Raw genomic sequence first — 22,348 nt, forward strand, 5'->3', positions numbered from 1 at the left:
TTTGGCAGTTTGTAGGAAATACCTTTCCTTTTATGTGGGAAAAATGGAGAGGGCTTTTAAGAGAAGGATATACAAACAAATGTACAATATCCATAAGCAAGATGTCAATAACGCTGTTTAAGTACACAAAAGTTTGCAAAGAAGCTTTCTTTCTGTTTTTTGTCCTTGAATGTAGTCCACATGATATTCGAGGGGGGGGGGCTGCGAAAATAAAATTGAAGTCAGAGAATTATACTGGCGTTTGGTTTTAGAAGCCTGCAGACCACCTGGACTGAATGAAAATGTGTCCATAGTCCCAATTTTGAAATTAAGGTCAGCTAGGCTTTGAAGTGCTTGAATTTTATGTATATGTTTGAGTTGATATATTTATATTTATTTTTTAGATGTACTGTAATGGTCTGGGAGCAACAAGGTAAATTTTATAAACTTTATAGACTCAAACAAGTTTTTATTTTAGTCACTAGATGGTGATATTTTATGCATTTCATATGTGTTTTATTTGTATTCCTTCTGTATATATGCCTTCTGTTTCAAGAACAGAAAGAATTTAAAACAACTGCTATGTCAAGATAGACCTACTAGAAAATGAACTCAGTTACTAAGAGAATGGGTACATTTCCATGTAAAAAATGTGAACTATGTAGGCTTCTAAATTCCAAGAACTCCTTTGAACATCCTATTACTAGGAAGGAATGCAAACTTAAAACTTATGTGAACTGTAATAATAAGAACATTATTTATGTCACTAGCTGTAGTGTATGCACTGGGTTTTATGTTGGTAGTTCAAAAGTATGGGCAAGTTACACCTTGAGCCACAATTCATGATAAAAAGGCTACTTCAATATTGAAAAGCTGAAATAAACAAGTAAAAGATAAGTGCTTTTGTCTTCTTAATGAAACTTCCGATAAAACCATGTTTGAAAAATTGAGTCCATATACACACCAGTCTAGATCACATGAATGCCAAGCCTCCAGTGATGTCATGCTTCCCTTGGGAGGATTTAAAGAGGATTATTAGAAGATTTAATGGGCCATGCAGGTAGAAAACTAACATGAATTACAGCAGATTTAAGTTAGTTTATACAGTACATCTGCTTCTGATTTTTTACATACTAATAATGTAGTGGTAAAATATTGCAGCCATCACCTTTCTACAGACTTTAGTTTTAAAATACAGTTGATGGATATTTGGTCATTCAAACCAGACCTGTTCACAGTATTAAGTTTCAATTGCCAGTGAAGTTCAAGTTTTTCCAGATTGAGTGTCCACGAGCCCCCTCTATCTGACATGACAAATTGTTCTAAAATGAAAAATGTAAAGATATGGTGAGGAAATTCCAAAATAAGTTTGGAAAGAGCTTTCGTATCCTTTGTAGTTCTAATATCATAATTGTGATCATAAATTCTGTCACATAGATGAATTTCTGTCTTACCAACATAAAACCTTTTACAGTTTTGGCATTGAGCATAATAAATGACTTTAGTAGAATTACAATTAAAATATTTTGGGGTCTAAACAGGAGACATTTAATGACAAACAAATTACTAGTTTAAATATGCGTGCAATACGTGCAACAGCCACATTCCACCATCCCAAAGTGATTTGATTGTTGTACTGATTTCTTCTCAAATAAAGCTTTGAGGTTTTGCCCCTTCTTATAAAGAATGCTTAGAGCCAAACCTACATGTTCCCTAATATGTTTGTCATTTGTCAAAATATTCCAAATTTTATAAGTATGTTTTCTAATATGCTAGCTGTCTAGATGAAATACTATAATAAAGGGACTGTTAAAATTATCTGTCCTGTTAGTGATATGTGTGGATGTTTGTGTACCCATGACTGGTGGATTGATTTGATCTTGCACTGTTGTCTCAAGCATGGGTACAAAGTTCTTCCTTTCATGTTTATTCATGACCTTTATAATTACGTAGTTAATAAAAGTAAGTGGTTATCCACATTTTGAAAACATGCCCCTTAACAGGTTGCATTCGTTCCAAACCCTTTCCTCATCTGTGATAATTTGGGCAGCATGGACAAATTGGCCTTTGATGACTGCTCTCTTCTGCACTCCGGGATGCTCACTTGTGTAGTGGAGAAATTTGTTAGAGTAGGTTTCTTTCTGGTAAATTTCAAAAGTAAATCATTTGTTGATATTATCCTTTTTGAGCCAAATATCTAGATATGGTATATGGGTATCATGGACTTGGTTGGCGAATTGAAGAAATCCTGTGGTGTTGATGAATTTCATGAACTGAGGAATGATTTCAATATCTCCATCCCATAAAATAAATATATCATCCAGGTACCTTGTGTAAAGTTTGCATGAACTACAGAAAGTGGACTCAGAAAGAAACTTTTTCTCCCACTGTATTATGACTGCACTGACAAATAGAACCCACATGCTAAACCCATGGCTACACCTTTTGTTTGTAAAAAAAATCTCTTTTTCAAAAATAATGAAATTATTTTTCAATATCAGTCTCATAAGATTTTCATACATATTTATAATGTCCTGTTGCAGTCCTTTGTCAGCTAAAAATTCACAAAACCATTCAGGGCTGACATATTGTGGAATGTTAGAATACAACTATTTTACATCAATTGTTATAAATACATATGAATCATTCATTTTATCCAAAACATCCAATGAATCATGACAGATGTGTGGTTCAGCCAAGACAAATTCTTTGATCTTGATGTCTAAAAAGTTTGCGAGTAGATGAGTGATGGATCCACTGGCATCTTCATTTGGCCAAAGTGATGGTTGTTTAATACTCTTATGGAGTTTGGGAACCCCAACAAATGTTGGTATAATTGATTTGATTACATTTAAGAAGTTATAGTCATCAGTTGAGATCTGCTTATCAATAAATAAATCCATGATGTTGGATCTAATTCTCCTGAAAGCAGAATTGAGTTCATTAATTGAGGACTTTATGTAGGTGTCATTGTCTAAAACATTTTTCATTTTATTACAATAATCACTTGTATTCATAATAATAAGGTCATCCCCAATTATTAGGTTGCATTATCCTGATTTCTTGGTTGTTTTGAAAGTTATGAATAAGTTTGCTTTCAGCCTTAGTAATGTTATTATTCTTTGGGCTACATTTATATTCTAGTTTTGCTTCCTTGGCCAGGTAGTTGCAGATATCTGGTTCACAGATCCTCTCGAAGCATTGAGCCACAGGATGTATGGGAGGATTTAAAGTACTAGATATATTTAAGGGGTTAAGTGCCCCATTACAGTTTTGAAGTAATAAGTTGAAGTCTTCTTCCTACATAGATTTTCAAGTCCATCAGGACAGAAGCCATGTCTGTTACCTTATGTGGTATGAATGTCATACACTTTGCAAATAAATTGCAACACTGTTCATCTAAAATACATGTAGAATAGTTATACACTTTGAAATTGTCTGTTGAATTACATACAATATTGCATGGTGGTAAAAGAACACCGACCCTCTGATTGACTGTATCATCAGTGGGATTGTGGGGTGCAGTTGTTAAAATCTCCCTCTCTTCCCTCTTCTCCTGCCCTTCCAGCACCTCTTTGTGGGAGTTGTCTTCATGATGTGTTCTGCCTTTGGTCAGGTGAATGTTATTCCCATTCCCTCAACTCCTCCAATTGTCTGAGTTGGGGGAAGGCTTCTTTGTCTAAAAAATAACCTGACCATGAGTTCAGCATGCAGGGTTCTATTTGCCAATGCAGCCATGATACAGTGGGAAAAAAAGTATCTTTTTTAGGCCACTGTCTATAGTTCATGCATACTTTACACCAGGTAACTGGACAATATATTTATTTTGTGGGATGGAGATATTGAAATCATTCCTCAGTTCCTAGAATTCATTAACAGCACCACAGAATTTCTTCAATTCACCCACCAAGTCCATGATACCCATATAGCACATCTAGACATTTGACCCAAAAGGGGCAATATAAACAAAAGACTTACTTCAAAATTTATGATTGAGGTCATGAATAAACATGAAAGGATGCCCTTTGTACCCAAGAGTGCAAAATCATATCAGTCCATCAGTTATGGGTACACAGACATCCACACATATCACTAACAGGACCGATAATTATAAGGATTCCTTTATTACAGTATTGCATCCGGACAACTACCATATTAGAAGCATATTTACTAAAATGAAAGATTTTGACAAATGACAAACACATTACAGAACATGTATGTTTGGCTCTAGTACAACAATCAAAGTACTTTGGGATGGTAAAATGTGGCTGCTGCCCATATTGCAAGTATATTTTAACTGTTAATTTGTTTGTCATTAATGGTGAGCAGTTTAGACCCCCAAAAAAAAAACATTTTTAATTGTAATTCTACTAAAATAATTTATTGTGCTCAATGCCAACACTGTGAATGGTTTTATGCAGGTAAGACAGAAACACGTCTATGTGACAGAACTTTATGAGGACACTTATGACATTAGAACTAAAAAAGGATACCAATGTTCTTTCCAAATATACCATGGAATTTGTTGACCATACCTTCACTTTTTTCATTTTAGAACAATTTGTCCTGTCAGATAGAGGGGGCCCATGGACACTTAACCTGGAAAAAAACTGAACTTTTCTGGCAAATGAAACTTAATCACTGGAGGCATGGCATTTATGTGATCTAGATTGTTGTATATATGTGGACTCAAATTTTCAAACATAGTTTTATCTGAAGTCCAAAACAACAAATAGAAGCCTCCTCACCAAAGATTATTCTGCCAAAACACCAGTACACTTCAAAGCAAAACAAGTCGCAGCAACCACCACTCGGATTTATTATTTTATTCCAATAAAAAAAGATAAATCTCTCCATCTGGTTTCTTCTAGCTCTGTGTGATGAATTGCAAATTTAAGGTCAGGATTTTAAATCATCTTTCTGCCATAAGAACACAGAATGAACATAATGCCTTATCTAGGCATGTTTCTAATAATGAAGGACATTATATTAAGTTCAAGGCTATTTGTAATATAAGGAAGGGACATAGAGATGGGGACATAGTAAATGATACAGAGCTAGAAGAAACCAGATGAATAGATTGATTGTTTTTTTATTGGAATAAAATAAGAAATCCGAGTGGTGGTTGCTGCGATTTGTTTTGCTTTGAATAGTTTTATCTGAAGACGTTTTCATGAAGAAGATGAAAGTGCTTATCTTTTACTTGTTTTTATCAGCATTTCAATATTAAAGCAACTCTTTTATCATGAATTGCGGCTCCAGTTGTACTGTGTCCATACTTTTCAGCTACCTTGGTTTGTAATTTGTTCTTTGTGGATTACTGTTTTTTATGTTGGTAAGACCAACAAACCCTTTAAAGAGAGGGCATTGCACCATTTAAGTGGCATCAAGCTAAAAAGCAAAACCAGTGCTTTGTCAGAACATATTATAATTTATCCTGGCCATAGCTTAAATTTTATGGTGCATAATTTATTGACTGAAGATATGAGAATGGGGGATCTCTGCAATTTGACTGAGATTATGGAAACTCACTGGATTGCTGACTTGCAGGCTGATAAACTGCCTAGACTAAATGGAATGTTCCCTTTAAAATTTTTATTGAAAGGGTAGAGGCTGAGGAGGAAGACTTTGATTGGCTAAGCCTCTGATTAAATTTGATGAGCTAAGTTTAGTATAAAAGGATCTGATTAAGGGATTCTTGCCAAAAGGGCTTATCCAGTTACTTTAAGTTGACTTCACATTGTACTGTGTTTTTATTTTACTTATACAAATTGATTTTTAGTATTAAATAGTTTTAAAATCTCATTGGTGGACAAGCTTTGCTTTGTTTCTGCTGTTAAATGTTAGATTGGCAAGCTGCCTTTAACTGTCTGTGGTGCATTTTTACCTGGGCATATAAATGTGTGGAGATTCCTCAAGAATGGAGATATGCACTTATTAAACTTGTCTTTAAGGGAAAGGAGAGTACAACAATCCCTGAGTCATATAGACCCTTAATTCTACTTTCATGTTGTGGAAAAATAATGGAGAAGTTAATATTGGATAAGCTATTGTCAGAATTGGAAAAGTTGGGATTTGAAACAAGTATCAGTATGCATATGTTGAAAATACATCTATTACCATCAGCAACATGATGTTCTACAAAATAGAACAGCTATGAATGAAAATGTGTGCTGTCATGTAATTTATACAGATTTAACTTCAGATTTAACTTCAGCATTTGGTAGGATCATACACAAAGCACTGATCAATAAATTAGAACAACTAGGTATCAATGTGCTCTAGATAAGATGGATAGCTGCATGGCTTACAAATAGGGTATAGCAAGTATCTTATAGCAACTGGACATGTGACATTCTTAGTTACAATCAGGGTGTCCCACAGGGTTCTGTCCTAGTTCCATACTTATTTAGATTGTATCTTTCAGATCTATCTGTTTAATCTGAAGTGTTCTACAGTCTGTATGCAAATAACTTGAAATTGGGTAAACTGATTACACATGTTACAGACAGGGCATGTCTGCAAAAGAACTTGACTAAATTGACCATTTGGGCACAGGAGAACACTATGCTAATAAATACATCAAAAACTAAACACATGAGATTTGGGAGACATAAATTGAAAGGTGAATATTTAATACAGCACACAGTGATTGAAACTGTAGATTCATTTAAGGACATGGGTATATGGTTAGCTCTAGCTTTGAGGTTTTACTAATCATATCAACTGATTGATTAATGATAGTTATAGAACTATAGGTTGTGTAAAAAGAATGATAAATTCTAGGAAATCAGAAGCAATTAAGTCATTTTTGTTAGTTACATTAGACCCAGAATTGAGTATGGAATAACAATATGGAAAGCTTATAAGAAAATAAGCATGAGTAAACTGGAAACAGTATAGCAGAAATATACCAAAGGCATTTGTGGATGTGAAAATTTAAGTTATTATGAAAGACTAAAATATCTGAACTTGTACAGTATCTCATATAGATATTTAAGAGGAGACCTTATTCAGGTAAATAGGAGTTTTAGAGACCACTACTTCTGGGAATGTTTGGAGTCATCAAATAGTAATAGAGAATCATCAGACAACCTATGTAGAACATTCTATAGGAATGAGAAGTGTACTGATTGGTTCTCGGAAAGAGCAGCAGATGCATGGAATAGACTATCAAATTACATTAAAGCGAACGCTAATTTATCTGTTTTTAATAACATGGACTGTTCTTATGGTAACAACTGTTTTTGTATACCAGCAGGCGAGAAGGGCATTAATACTCGTGCTTGAAATATTTGTATGCATGTATGCATGCATGTATGTAACATTATGCTTATTCTGCCTATCTCCGGTTTATTCATATGCCAAATATAAAGGTCAAAAACTACCATAAAAGTGTAAGGATAGGTTTCTTAAGGTCATGATAGATTACTAGTCTGGTAAGTACCTATGAATCTACAACCTTCTTTAAAATAAGTGACCATTCTGGAAAGCAACCTTTATCCCTCATTCCTTGAAGGATATTTTTAACCAGCATATGACTTAATTATGAATGGATTAACATATAATATTACCACAGAGTCAATTATAATGCCATGTGGAATGCTGTCAAAAGCTTAGGCAGATTCATATTCATTACTTGAATCTAATTGAGTTCTGACTGAAAATGCTACTGAAACAACTTGAAATATAAATTGATAAGTATATTTTTTTGCACTTCTTTCCAAAATGCTACAGTATCTTAATTGCTTTTGCTTTATTGATTTAGATCTATAATATTTGCTGGCTTCTGATCTCTGTTGAAAGTGTTATTTTTCTGAGTTGAATGTGCTATTTTTCTCCCACCATTAATCCTGCTCTGTTAAATACTGGTCAAACAACATGTGTGTTTTATCTGATTGTGTCAAGGCTTGCTAGCATAATTAGGATTCCCTGTGTGTTACCTCTGCATTTATTGCTTAAATCTAATTGAGTTCTGACTGAGAGTGCTACCGAAACAACTCAAAATATAAATTGATAAGTATTTTTTGGCACTTCTTTTCAAAGTTCTACAGTATCCTAATTGCTTTTGCTTGATTGATTTAGATCTACAATATTTGCTGGCTTCTGATCTGTGTTGAAAGTGCTATTTTTCCCCCACCCTGCCCTCCCTATTGGTGTTTTCTTTTTATACTTGATGGCTTTGCAATTGACAACCCCTACAGTATATTTGATCTGTGGCACTCCTCCTGGTCTATTGCCTTTAGCTCATTCTACCTAATACAGAGAGAAGAAAAAAAATGCACTTTATTCATCTGCTTTTACTGTGTTTGTGATTCTTCCTACTTTGTTACTTATTTTACTCTTGCCGCCTGTTCTTCAATGTACTTATTAGCATTTATTCTGCTGCATTTATTACTGCTTGCTAGTAGCTGATTAAATTGTAACTGTTATTCTAAGCCTTTGGATTGCGCACTTGGGCTTCAGACCATTTTTTTCACATTAGGAATGTTTGTGGTCTGCACTGTTGTGGCAGGACAAGTAGCATACATCCTTCTGAGTTGGAAGTTGCTGATTGAAGGCTTAGTGCTTGTTATTCTAAAGTGTATTAGTTCTGGTTTAAGCACTTGGGCTTTGGGGCAGTTTTTTACATTAAGAAGGTGTAGTCTGCACTTTTTTGGGAGGCTGGATTCTGCCCTTCTGAGCTGGGAATTTCTGGTCACAGGCTTATTGTGCCTGCTTATTTGAACTGTTTATTTCTGAAATTGGTGCATCTTGTTGCTGTAGCATAGACTAGATTCAGGCCTGTTGAATCTAACTTTGTTTGTATAACTTGAGCACTGATCCAGGCCATCTTTTTTTGGAGAAGTTTCCCCCTGCACCCTAGCAGCAGGAGTCTGCAGTTAGAACCTGTCTGATTGAAGACTGTTGGAGCAGGGCTCAGTTTTGAGCTTTTTCTGGTTAATTGGGTAACTTGTTTAAATCAATTTGTTTGTTTTCTCTTGTTTTATATATAAAAAAATTGCACTTTATTCATCTGCTTTTACTGTATTTGTGTTTCTTCCTACTTTTCTACTAGGGGCATTGACTACAACTCTGATCTGAGATATATAACAATAAGTATCCTTTTCTGTGCATTTAAAGTGTTTTTTGATTGTATCTGCTTTATTTTCTGAAAAAACAAAACAAAAAAAAATACTTGTTTGCCACCTTTCTAAGGTAGTATAGTCCAGCCTTCAGGTTAAGTGCTGAATTCAGGGCTGTGTTACAAATCACTGTGTTTGCCCATACCTTACTTGGATAGAAGGAAGTTTCTCTGTTCACCTGTGAGAGAGGGGAGTTTTGGGCAGCCTATCTATCCCTGGAGGAGCAGTTTCAGCTGAGAAATTAGTAGTTTATTGGCCATTTTGGGCTAATTTCTATCTCTTTCATTTCCCTGCTATAAATACCGCATTTGCCCGATTTTGCACGTCAGGCAGCACCGGTTAGCTAGGGTGTAATTAGTCCCGGCTACACAAAGTCTTCTCTTCAATTTTTCCCTTGGAACTAGACAAACTTTCAACTTAAGCACTCAAGATATTCATTTCTTAGCCCGTCACTTGCCCAAAACTAATAGCAAGCATTTATAAACCCTAGCACTAGACCCTCCTATACTGTACAGAAGGACAAGGCTCTCTATTCAACCTTACCAGCCATTCAGTAAAACAGTTCATTGTACCTATCCAGGCATGTCCAAAGGGCAGTTTCTGGTGTACTCTCCAGTCCAAATGGTGAATCTGGGCATTTTGAGGCAATGTTACAACTGCCTCATATACACAGACAACCCTCTCCTCCTACCACCAAACACTAATACATGTGAGAGATGCAATTATACAGCCAAACTGGAGGCTAAGCTCTCTCAACCCAAGGCTGGATCAGACAGTCAAGAGGAGAAGGGAAATACTTGCATCACACCACCAGTCTCACATAGACCCATTAAACCAGCACCGGCAAAAAACACACATAAATACACAAAAATATACTCGGAGGCTCTAAATAAAAATCTGCAAATGCAGCAGAGACCTCTAAAGCAGACCAACAAGCAACCTCCACCCCAACACAAATCATGGAACACATACTTCACAAAACCAGTGTGCCATGCAATCACAGCCCTTAAGGCAAAATAACATACCCAACATACTAGTAATAGGTGACTCTATAGTCAGGCACACTGATGTCCCACCGACTAGGCTGAATAAGGAGAAGGTTACTGTTAGCTGCCTGTCAGGTGCCAGGATCCGCCACATAACACAAGCACTCAGGTCACTCCAGAATAAGTGCAAATACAACTCTGTCATTGTCCATGTTGGTGTGAATGACCTGAGCCATACCTCCCTGGACTACATGAAAAGAGATATGGAAGAGCTCTCTGATCTTGTAGCCCAGGCCTGTATGACCCTGAGTAGAATCCTGCCCTCACCAAGAATGATGCCACGGGTATAAAGAAAAATGTATCAATTTCAACAATTGGCTAAGTTTCTGGTGTCATTCAAAGGGGATCCAGTGTCTGTCCGCCTGGGATGACATGCTCAACAAGACACGCTGCTTCACTAGAGATGGCTTGCACCTGTCATCCTTAGGCTTTCAAATACTGGCCAAGGCTCTTGCCATCCCCATAGTTCCATTTTTAGGCAAGGCTCAAAAGACAAACCCACCATCATAAATAACACAAGTAACAAAAACTGAGGGTAATGCTACTCAATGCCAGAAGTCTAAACCTCAAAATGCATGCACTCGAGGCACTCCTCATTATGGAGAAAATTGATATATGTGCAGTAACAGAAACCTGGTTTAAGGCTCCAGAGAGCACCCCACCACTACCAGGCTACAACTCATACCATACATTTTGGCCACAGAACCCGGACCTAAATACAAAAGGCAGGGGCGTATCCATATTCATCAAGGATACCCACACCTCCAGGTTAGTGGCACAGCACGATGCTTTAGAGATAATCCACATGCAACTAACAATGTGAAAAACTGCAATTCAAATTGTAGCTTGCTACAGATCACCCACCATGTCCCAGGAGCCCCATTCCGCATTTCTGGAAACACTGTGAAAAATAAAGGTCCTACCAAACACCCTAATATTGGGTGATTTCAATTACCCAAACATTAACTGGGAGAACTACTCAAGTACTAACTCCCTTGCCCAACTTTTCCTAGAATTTATAAATTCAAATGCCCTGGATCAATTGGTCAACACTCCCACCAGAGGTGACAACATATTGGACCTGGTCATCACCAACATGGGTGACCGGTGGTCCACACTGGAGGTCAACCCCTTGCTGGTTAGATCTGACCATAAACAAATAACTTTGGATATCCACATTCCACCCCTACCCCCGGACAAGGAAACCGCCATGAAAAACTTTTCAAAAGCAAACTTCACTTTACTTAAGACCATGGCGGAAAGTTTCAAAGCCCCCATGCTAAAGGATAACGTTGTCCAAGCTGCAAAATCCTTTACTAATGCATTCTACGGGCACCTACAAGAATGCATGGATCGTGCTATCCCAAGCAAAACCAAGACTCACTCCTCCAAAAAAAGGAAACCAGTATGGTGGACTCCTGCCATAAACAAGCTATACAATAGAAGGAGGAAACTAGTACAGAAAAGAGTAAAATCCCAAGAAGGGAAGACATCCCTGATCAGTATCAGCAAGAAACTACGATCCCTCATAATATCATCCAAGGCGAGTTTCGAAAGAAAAATTTCCAAGGACTCCAAAGATAACCACAAGGCTTTCTTTAGCTATGTCAAGAATCTAAGTGGCAATGCTCAGATCTGCTCAGAGTTAGTGCAGAATGGTACAAAATACACTGAACTGACCGATATTGCCAACATCCTGGCAGACAGGTTCAGCACAAACTTTACCCCCTCTCACCCCCAAAAGGGCCCATAACCATACCAGAAGAATGTAGAGCCCCTGAAATCACAGATACTCAGGTTAAAACAGCCCTCTCCAAAGCCAAAAACACAGCATCAATGGGACCGGGTGGTGTCTCAGGCTGCGTTCTACATGAGCTCAAAGACGAACTAACCCCTCACCTAAACACACTGTTCAAACTCAGCCTCTCCATAGAGTGGGGCACAGCAATGGTTATTCTAGTCCACAAAGGTGGAGCCACAACAGACCCTGGGAACTATCGCCCTATAAGCCTAACTAGCTTGGTCTGCAAGGCTATGGAGCACATCATCATGGAACTCATTAACAAAGACATTGGGAACCTCCAAACACTGGACCCTACCCAGTTCGGCTTTGTTAAGGGTAGATCATGCCTCCTAAACCTGGTGGACTTCTTTGAGACAGTTACCAAGGCTATAGACGAGGGAAAGGTGGTACACACAGCCTACCTAGACCTCGCAAAGGCCTTTGACACCATTCCCCATTCTTTTATTATAGACAAGCTCACCAGCCTGAACATAAACCCCTACCCCATAAGATGGGTTGTCAACTGGCTCACGGACAGAACCCACATGGTAAGAGTTGCGGGAGCTAGGTCTGACTCTAAACCGGTTACAACTGGCGTTCCCCAGGGCTCAGTCCTAGGACTCCTCCTATTCAGCATATACTTCTCAGAAGTACAGGCAAGTACAGGAGGACTATGGCTGACCAAGTTCGCAGATGACTGCAAACTACGGGCTATAATTCACTCTCCGGCTGACACAGACATCCTCCAAAAGGGTCTCACTGAGATGGATACCTGGTGTCAAAATCATGGCCTCAAGCTAAATGCCAAAAAGTGCATAGTCATCCCCTTTGGAAAAAACAAAATTCCCACAAACTGCCACATAGGTGGTAGTCCCTTAAATACAGAAGACATAATAAGGGATCTGGGGACCCAAATAGATAGTAATCTCTCCTTTGATAATCACATTGCCAAAGTGGTTAGAAAATCCTTCTACATGGCCCACCTTATCACAAAAGGGTTCTCATCCAGATCAAAAGTGGTCATTGTGCCCCTCTACTCATCGTTCAATAGACCCATCATAGAGTACAACTACCCATTTGGGATGTATCTTACAAGACACCTGCAACAGCTCAAAAGACCACAGAAGTAAGAGGATCACTGGCCTCAAACAGATGCCCTATGCAGCTCGACTGAAGAAACTCCAGCTGTACTTGGTTGCATACCGCCAACTCAGAGGTGATCTCTGCCTCACATATAAGGCTATGTCCAACCCAGAACTGATGGACATGCTCCACCTAAATAAAAGCTTATCCCCTCGAGCCACACACTCTAGGGATCTAAACCTCACCACAACAATAAATAGGATGTGCTGGAGGGATAGATTCCTGTCTCAGAGACTTCTCATTCTTTGGAACAGGATTCCAATCTACATTAGGCAGAGCTCCTCGCTAACACTCTTCAAAAGAAACCTTGACGAGTGGATGGGAAACAGAAAGTTTACCCCGGGGATCACTTCAGTAGCTCTGCTGGACAGAGGCACAGGGAACTAATCTAAGGGGGAGGCAAAAGCTAACACATTCTGGCTAGGCTTATAAATACCTTTGTGTAGATAGCCTAGTACCTGCCTATGAACCTATGAATCTATGAACCTATTAACCACTGCAACACAGTCAAATTGTATTAAAATCAACAAAATGTGTTAAAGTTGATCATTTCCTTGTAAAGCTATGCAGTATTAAGCAATAAATTATCCAGTGTTTATTAACTTTTTTTCTGGAGCTGCTAGAATACATTTCTCAAAGTTTTTACATAGTAATGAAGACTTATCAGCCTACGATAGGTCACCAAATCCCTTGTTCCACCTTTATGAAAATGCACAACATTATCCCATTTCCAGGAATCTGAGACATACATAGTATTTTGACAAAAATGTGTAATACTGTGTGATGTTAATCTAGGAAGAATAAGGTTTACTGTCTTAACAATGAAACATCCAGGAAAAGAGACAAGACCAGGGCTATTACTGGATTTGGTTTTATGCAATGATATTTTAACAATTTCTTCCATTATACATGGACATACAATAGTATAGTTATATAGTCTTACATCATCAGTTTGTGAGTTGCTCTTAGATTTATAGAATTTTGAAAAATAATTGTTAATTGCCTTTACCAGTTCAGAGTTGTCATGAATCTATTTACCATAATTAATAATTCGACCTATACCACGCTCTTTCCCATAATCTAAAGCTATATAGATAAAAAAAATGTTTGGATTGTTTATTTCAGATAAGTTCAGTTTATATTGTGGTTTTGCCCTTTGTAATGAACTTTTTAAAGACTTACAAGCCTTATTATAGGATTTCTTTGCTATGGATGAATTATACCCTTTAAAAACACTTTTTGTTTTCCTTTTGCCCTGAGTATCGTAGTCAATGGCCTGTTCCATCAATGGGGACATTTTCATTTACCATTACATTTAACAACTGTTTTATGCTCACTATAATTTTTTAAACATGTGTTCTCAAACAAATTTCAGCCTTTATACACAATGTCACAAGACACAACTTTCCAATCAACATAATTAAGACTGGTTATTAAATTGTTTTCAGTAATTTTTGCTTAATCATACGCTGTTTTAAAAAAATCTATAGCCAGCATCCTATGATATATTCACCACTGAAATGCCAGATCTGAAACTCAAATGTCTATCATTGATTAACTTCTTCAGTTCTCAGTAATTTTCCAGAAAACAACAAAATATTTGAGGAATAAACCAAAAGTAGGAGGCAAAAATGTGGATATTCTGCAAAGTATGGAAAGTTGAGAGATATGTATTAAAGACAGTTGCTGTATCAAATGCATTCAATTTATCAGAAAGCTTTTAAAATTGCCCTGAATGTGAAAAGAGTAGACAGAATGCAAAGCGGTTGATAAAGCATGATGCATCTGTTTTGCAGCAACACATAATACTGCAGTTCAAACACTAGCTAGACCAAAAAGGTAAAAATATTTTATCACAGCAATTACAAAATCTGTATGATATAAACCTGCACTTTTAATTATATGAAATGACATATTCGATAGTAATGCAAAATGGAATGAGGTGTGGGCGAATATGGGGCATGGTAACATACCGTTCCATGTTAAAAGTAAAATAAGTTCAGTTACCATGGTTTCACTGTCAAATGATAAAGGAAAGACAGCAGGTATAACCAGTTATGTGGCTGAAAACACAAGTTTTGCTGTCTCTCTTTTATGGTTAGTTTTCAAGTACATGCATTCACAGACTGACTGCATATTATTGCTTTTTATTCAAGACAGTTGCTGAGGTCTGTTGAGTTCTTTATTGTCTCATGCATAGCACAGTCTGCTTTCATCAGTTCACTACACTCTGGACTATGTGTTTACATCCCTAATTGTTATTTTTGGAGCATCATTTTGTCTGCCTTCTCCATTTCACTGTATATTTTCTGTACCTCAGTAGATTAAGCAGGATAGCTGGTTTGGTATTTTCCTTGCACAGTGCTACACAAACATACTTGAATCTTGTTTCACATTGCACATCAGATGGACTCAGTCGGCTATTTTGTTCTTTTCTATCATTGACTCTCTGTGATTATTCTTATCAGACTATGTTCACAGACAGTTCTTATAAATGTCAGCTGAACAATCAAATGTGCATATTTCTGCAGACCTTAGTAGCATTCATATTCTGCACACATTGTGCAATATTCTAGAAACTCTTGGCACAAATATAAGTTAAGTAAGGTAATATTTCTAACTCTATCCAGCTGTTGTCAACCATTTGCTTCATCTTTTCCCAGACTGATGACTAAAATGATTATGGAAAACACCACTACTAGCTTTTATCATGCAGGTAAATGTAGACATTTTCATTTTGTGATCAGATCTCATACTGAAGCCTCTGATCACAGCTAAGTTTTAAAAATATACAAATGCTCCACAAATGTAGCCCCATATATAAATAAAAATGCATGCTTCATTTTAAGCTGCCACTGCTTTACAATTATAAGCTGATTTACATAATCAGTTTTATTATTAAAGCATATGTTGCTATAGAATTGTGATCTGTGTTGAAGACATTCGTTTACATACTTCTAGATATTCTGGATTATCTAAGCCCTAATATTTCTGAAAGATGGCACTAAAAATACTCACTTAAATATACTTTGTATACATGGCTATACTTTTGATAAAGTGTCTTGCCTCCCCAACTTCATTCACACCAGCAAACACAAATTTTACAAACTGTATAACCAAATAGATCCTGAAAAAATAAACATAAATTCATTGTTACAAATGAACAGTATTCTGTCATTACTTTGCTATAGTTGACAGTTAACATGTTAACTTTGCTTAAAAGCATTCCTCCCTGTTTAGTTATAAGCCTCGCAGTATAATCTAACCTGCATAAAATCTTTATCATCTCTGACTTTTCATTACCACAGGTATGGTAAAATAGTTTTAAAACTGTAGACATCAGCTTTCCAAAATAATCACACTAGTAATTCATCACTGGCTGTTAAACTTCATTCATGTTCATTGTTAATATTCCTTTTTTCTTTTTCTTTATTTTTTTGAATGTTAGAGTAAAGTTAACAGGTATATGCAAGGTGAACAGTGAGAGTCAAAGTTGCAAATAAAATGCTAGAAGAGGAAGCTGTTATATTATCACTGAAGAAACTATGAGTGCTAAATGGGATGAAAGACGTAAATACAAAACAATTTCTAAGAATATTTTGACTACTGGAATGTAAGGCATGCATGGCTAGAAAATTGTCTGAACTTACAACAACATCTGTAGATGCTTCTGCTCAAACATCACAAGCAAATAGAGGGCATGCTTCTGCATTACAAACCAAGGGAGAGGGAAGGGACAGTAAATTTTGACCCAGGAGTCTGAGGTAAGGGACACAGTAAGAATTCTTTTTGACCTTTCTCTCAACTGAGGATTCGTGTATATATCTATTCCTTTGCAGGTGGCTTTGTATCATGACTGCACGAGTGGTGCTTTTCATACCAACAGAACTGGAGTTTTCTGTTTTGTACTTCTTTAGCCACACCTCTTATCATGGCTTCAACTTAAAGAAATGTGGATGTCTGCTGCTTACTCAGTGCAAACATTTGCTTTTGGTTATTGCACTGAACCTTTGCAAATGAAGACAATAATTAATTCTGCCATTGGAGGAAAGAATGTAATATTTCTTGGAATTTCTGCATAATACTCAGATAACTGCTACTGGAGTCCTTAGAGAAAAATACTGAATATATTTTTTTATAATTTCTAGTAAACATCTATTCCTTGAGTCCTTGATTTTGCAAATATTGAGAAAAATTATTGTGTGTGTGTGTGTGTGTGTGTGTGTGTCTGTGTGCATGTGCACGTGTGTGTTTGCATGTCCACATGCATGCATATGTGTGTGTGTGTGTGTGTGTGTGTGTGTGTGTGTGTGTGTGTGTATGTGTGTGCAGTAAGAGTGGTAGTAGTAACAGTAATAGTGCAAACTACAATACAGAAAATCTGATAGTACAACGAAAACTATATTTTTAAATCACTTGGTAATCAGCACAAGTGGAATGTTTTCAGTCAGTTAACATTAAACATTTTAAATACATTTAATACAAAATTGTAAAAAAAGCATGAGCCAAGCAGCCCTGAGGCTTTAAAAGTCAGCAAAGTAAACTCAGGAAATTAGATAATGAATGTCACAAATGTAAAATAAACAAATGTAATTTAAAATGTTAAATTGGTCACAGATTAAAATGCAATACTCAAATAGACTCATATGCAGGACTAAAGGTAGGCAGCCTCAGGGTATTGTAAAGCAATGTCAAATTCATTACAAGAAGCATAAAGAAAGACATGCACTGAGAGTCACAGGAGCAGCAGCTGTGAAGGAAGCCTGTAAAAAGGAAAAATCATCTTAGATTTTCTGTATGAATATTTTAATTCATTTTATTTACCATAGCAGTGCATCATAAGTTTATTATATTCTTGCAGTTATTTTAAAAAACAGAGTTTGCTATAAAATGTTTTATTAATTTTCAATTATATGTTGTGTCTTTCGGCTTACCCCAGTTAGGGGTCGCCACAGTGGAACTCCAGTCCGCTAATGTTTGGTAGTGGATTTTTACATGCCGAGTTACCAGCCCTGATGCACAACCTTCAATGAAGGCACACTCATTCACGCATGCTTCTACACAGAAGACACTCTAGCTGAGAATCGAACGGGACAATGTCTTGCTGTGAGGCAACAACGCTACCGCAGCACCACTACCGCGGGGAATTTTCAATAGTAATGAGTATTAATTTGAGAACCTAAATAGTTACCTGCATATAAGAGAAAGTTGAGTTATCCATCTCACCACATTTATATAGTTGCTACCCCACCAAAGGTAATATCATATTATCAGAATATAAATATCTTAACTATCCTATTCAATGGAAAGTATTTGTTTAACAGGCTAAAACACATGTTCATTATCTTCTCTGCAAATATAAGTATCAGCTACTCTAATAACTGAATCTCCAATTACAAGAATATCTTTTCTGACCAGATCTGAAGAATCTTCAGCCTTTAATGCAGTAATATCTGCTCTATCAATTGCTACAAAGGAATGATCTTCATCACAATTAGACTTGTTAGTACCACTGTTTTCACTGCATATTAAATTTGCAAGCATACAAATCTCATCCAGCTGACTTTGTATATCCACAGGTTGAGCCATGTAGTCAACATCTGTCTTTCTCTTCTTTTTTTATTATAGTAATGTTCTTCAATCCTTCTACGTTCAGTTTTTATTTTTTCCTTTTTACTTGCTACTTGCATCTTTTTTTTTCTAACTTCTCTTTTGGAGAAATGATGCCTTTTTCTGTATTCTGAAGGTTTTCTGATAGACAAATGTTTTCATTCCCTGTAATATCTGTGTTATATAAGAAACAGTGTCCTTTTTAGTACATTTTCTCTTTACTTTACAGACATTAATCAGTTTATTGTTCTTCCTTATTTGTGGTGAACTTCCTTTCTTACTTTTTTCTTTCCTTCTAAATACTCCAAATCCTCAGACTGCTGAACTTGCATCCAGAATTCCAAAGTTGTCAGGGGCATCATCTTGTTTCATAGGGGTAGAAAGATCTTTATAGACAATAGACACATCATTTCCTAAATGTGTTCTATTTGCTCTTTGCCTAAGATTATTTATCTCACTAGTCCAGTCATTAATCTATATGTAACAACAGTTGCCCAAGCCATGCCAATTGCACAAGTGCAACCGTCATCAGTAAGTCTAGATTTACAACTAATAATCATCATAGATTCATACTAAGCTAACTGCCCTTGTGAGCCATGTTGACTCAAACCCTGCACCTTGTGTTTGTAAGGCAAACACCTTAACCATTAGGCCACCCTCCCAAAATACAACGGTTAGCAAATCATCAAGCCTTTGACACGAGGAACACAGATCACCAGTGTTATCAGCTGTACCTTTAAATATGCATAGCATTTATTACACTGTGCAAGATATTTGTTTTTTAGCAAATCACTAACTGCATACTCATTTAAAGAATCCATATTCAGCTTCAAACAGATAAAATATTATAAAAGAAAAGAATATCCAAAATCAGTAACCAGAGAATTCAAAGAGAACTTAAATCAACTTCTGTGACAAAAATCACACACGCAATATACAACTAAATACGAAAGTAAGTACAGCAAAGCTGTTCTTACCATACAAGTTTTGAAAGTCAGACAAAAGCTGTAATTCCTTTATGTCACAACCCTCGCAGTCACACTTCCATTAATTACATCAAACAAATCATTTTATAGTTATATAAGTTTTCCTTTTTAAATCTAATGGTAAAACGCAGGTATGGTGCAATGAATTTAAAAAAGTTAGAAAATTTGAAAATATACATGTTTAATACATATTTCAACAATATTCCTATTATTTATTGATTTAATCCTGACCGAGCTTTTGTGCTTTCTCTATTCCATGGTGGATATTCCTTCATCCTCTTACTTGTTTATTAATATACTTCTGCATTAATACTCCTTTTGACTTTATCTGTGCCTTGTAATTCCCTAGCCTAATTCCTCACGCTCTGCTTCCTCTCTCTTATAAACCCTCAGTAACTTCTGCACTTCTTCTGTGAGGCTTTCTATACCTCCTCTGCTCACTTTGACTAGTTCACCCAAACCTGCTATCTTTATCTCTTTCTGGTTTTACAGCCTGCTCTTAGCTCTTCTCCCACCCCTTCTGCTCACTTTTCTATGTTTTGTTCCCTTTCTTTAATGCCCCTTTTACTCTTATCTGTGATACTTTTTTCGTTCCTCTTCTTATAGATCGCCACTCACATATTACAGCTGTATACGTTCAACATACCGTGCAGAATTCATTATTTAGTAAGTCAATATTGCCATACACTTATAATTATGTTTTTCTACATATATTTTGTATCTGTCTGTCTGCAGAACAATCAGCCTAATTCTTTTTAAATTTGCAGGCTATTCCAGTTCTAATGATGATGTGGAGGATGGATATGTTCATCATTACATCACTTCTGCAGCAGCTTAAGTTAGATTGGACATCCTACCAAGGACTGGACCAGCCTTCCATCTTCCAAAGCTTTAGGGTACATTTCACATGTCCTAGCCACTGCTGTACCCAAGGAAAACAGTGCCTAGGGTGCCAAAAATTCAGTATTTCAGTGACACCACAGAGAGTGCTTCTGTACAAGCTTTGGTTGATTTTCAATCAACTAGCACTTTTATAAGGGGGGCAGATAAGTTCACCGCTGATGATTAACCTCCCAAACTCCTATAGGCTCCACTATCTTCTTGTGAAGCTCATGTTTATTTATTTATTTGTTTATTATATTTGTTAACTGGGAAAGTCTACTGGGCCTAGGTGAGCCCATTTTCAGTAGAGGCATGGGTAGAAAAGCCCAATATAAAATTAATAGTGCATACAAGAAAAAGCCCAATATACAGTGTATATACAGACTCAATGCATGGAAATAAATATTAAACACAATGGTACAAGTCATTTACAAACATTACATATCAATATTGTGTACAATTTGATCATTGAGGATGGAATTAGTCAGGTGAGGTAGCAGTTTTAATTGTTACTTGGAGTTTTGTAGGCATAAGCAGTTGCATTCAGCAAGTCAGAGAGATCTCCTAGATAATGATATTGTAGAGGGATATAGTAGTGGATCAGGTGTTAGGAGGTACTATTTTGGCACAAGTACATTGCCAGACAGAAGAGAGGTGTAATCTGAGAGACTTCTTAAAGAGAGCAGGATTACTGATTGTTCTGATAGAAGGTGGGAGGGCATTCCATAGTTTTGAGACAGTAAAAGTGGACAGCATTTGACCAGCTGCAAGGTTTTTTTAACTTTGTGCATCATTGTGTTTTTGGATCTTAGTGTCCTGTTAGGGTGGTATGTAGTCAATAAGGAGGAGAGGGAAGGGCATGTTGAAGGCTTGTATATAAGTTTATGTGCACTGGTTAATTGTGAATAAGTGAGGTAGTGTGGGAGTTCAAGCCAGTTTAGCTGTTGTAGAGATAAGCAGTGGTGTGCTGAGTTTTTAGAATTTGTTACAAATTTGGCAATCTTGTTGTAATGAGTCCAGTTTGGTTTGCAGAGAGGACTGGATATTGGTGAGGATTGGGGCACCGTATAGTGATGATGGTAGCAGGAAGGATGATGACAGAGCTTTTTATTGGTAATATTAAGATAGTATTTGTGTCTATAGAAAGTATCTACTTTTTGATGTATTTTTTTTTATGTTGCTATGGATATAGAGGTCAAATATTAAATTTTCATCAGTAATAACTCCTAGCAATTTGGTACTTGTAACAACTTCAATGAGAGTATTATTATGGGATTGGACAGAAAAATCATTCTTGTTCAGAGTGGTAGCTTTTGGGGGGAATATTAAAGTTTGGTTTTATTGAGATTTAGAGCAAGATGGTTGTTTGACATCCAAGTTTCGGTTGAAGTGAAAGCATTTTGGGTAAGATGTGACTCAGATTTAGATTTGGCAGTACTGATGATTGTAAAATCATCTGTATATTGGATAACTGTGCCATGGGTAAGGGTGGTGTGGAAGTTGTTAATGAATATACTGAAAAGGAGGGGACCTAGTATAGATCCTTGAGGTACATCTGTGGTTGTGTTGAGAAAAGGTGAAAAGGATTCTGGCCATTTGGTGGATTGTTGCCTATTGGTGACTTAGTCTGAGAACCAGTTTAAGGTATGGGGTGAGAGTCCTAAGTTGGTGAGTTTTGTGAGCATAACAGAATGTGAAATCATGTTGAAGGCCTTAGCGAGATCTAAGAACATTTAGGAGACTATGTAACCAGCATTGTGAGCCCTGTTTACTGTGTCTATAAAGGATATAAGA

Source organism: Protopterus annectens, chromosome 1.part2, assembly GCF_019279795.1.
Source record: "Protopterus annectens isolate FY-2018-M chromosome 1.part2, PAN1.0, whole genome shotgun sequence".
NCBI classification, from domain to species: domain Eukaryota; kingdom Metazoa; phylum Chordata; order Ceratodontiformes; family Protopteridae; genus Protopterus; species Protopterus annectens.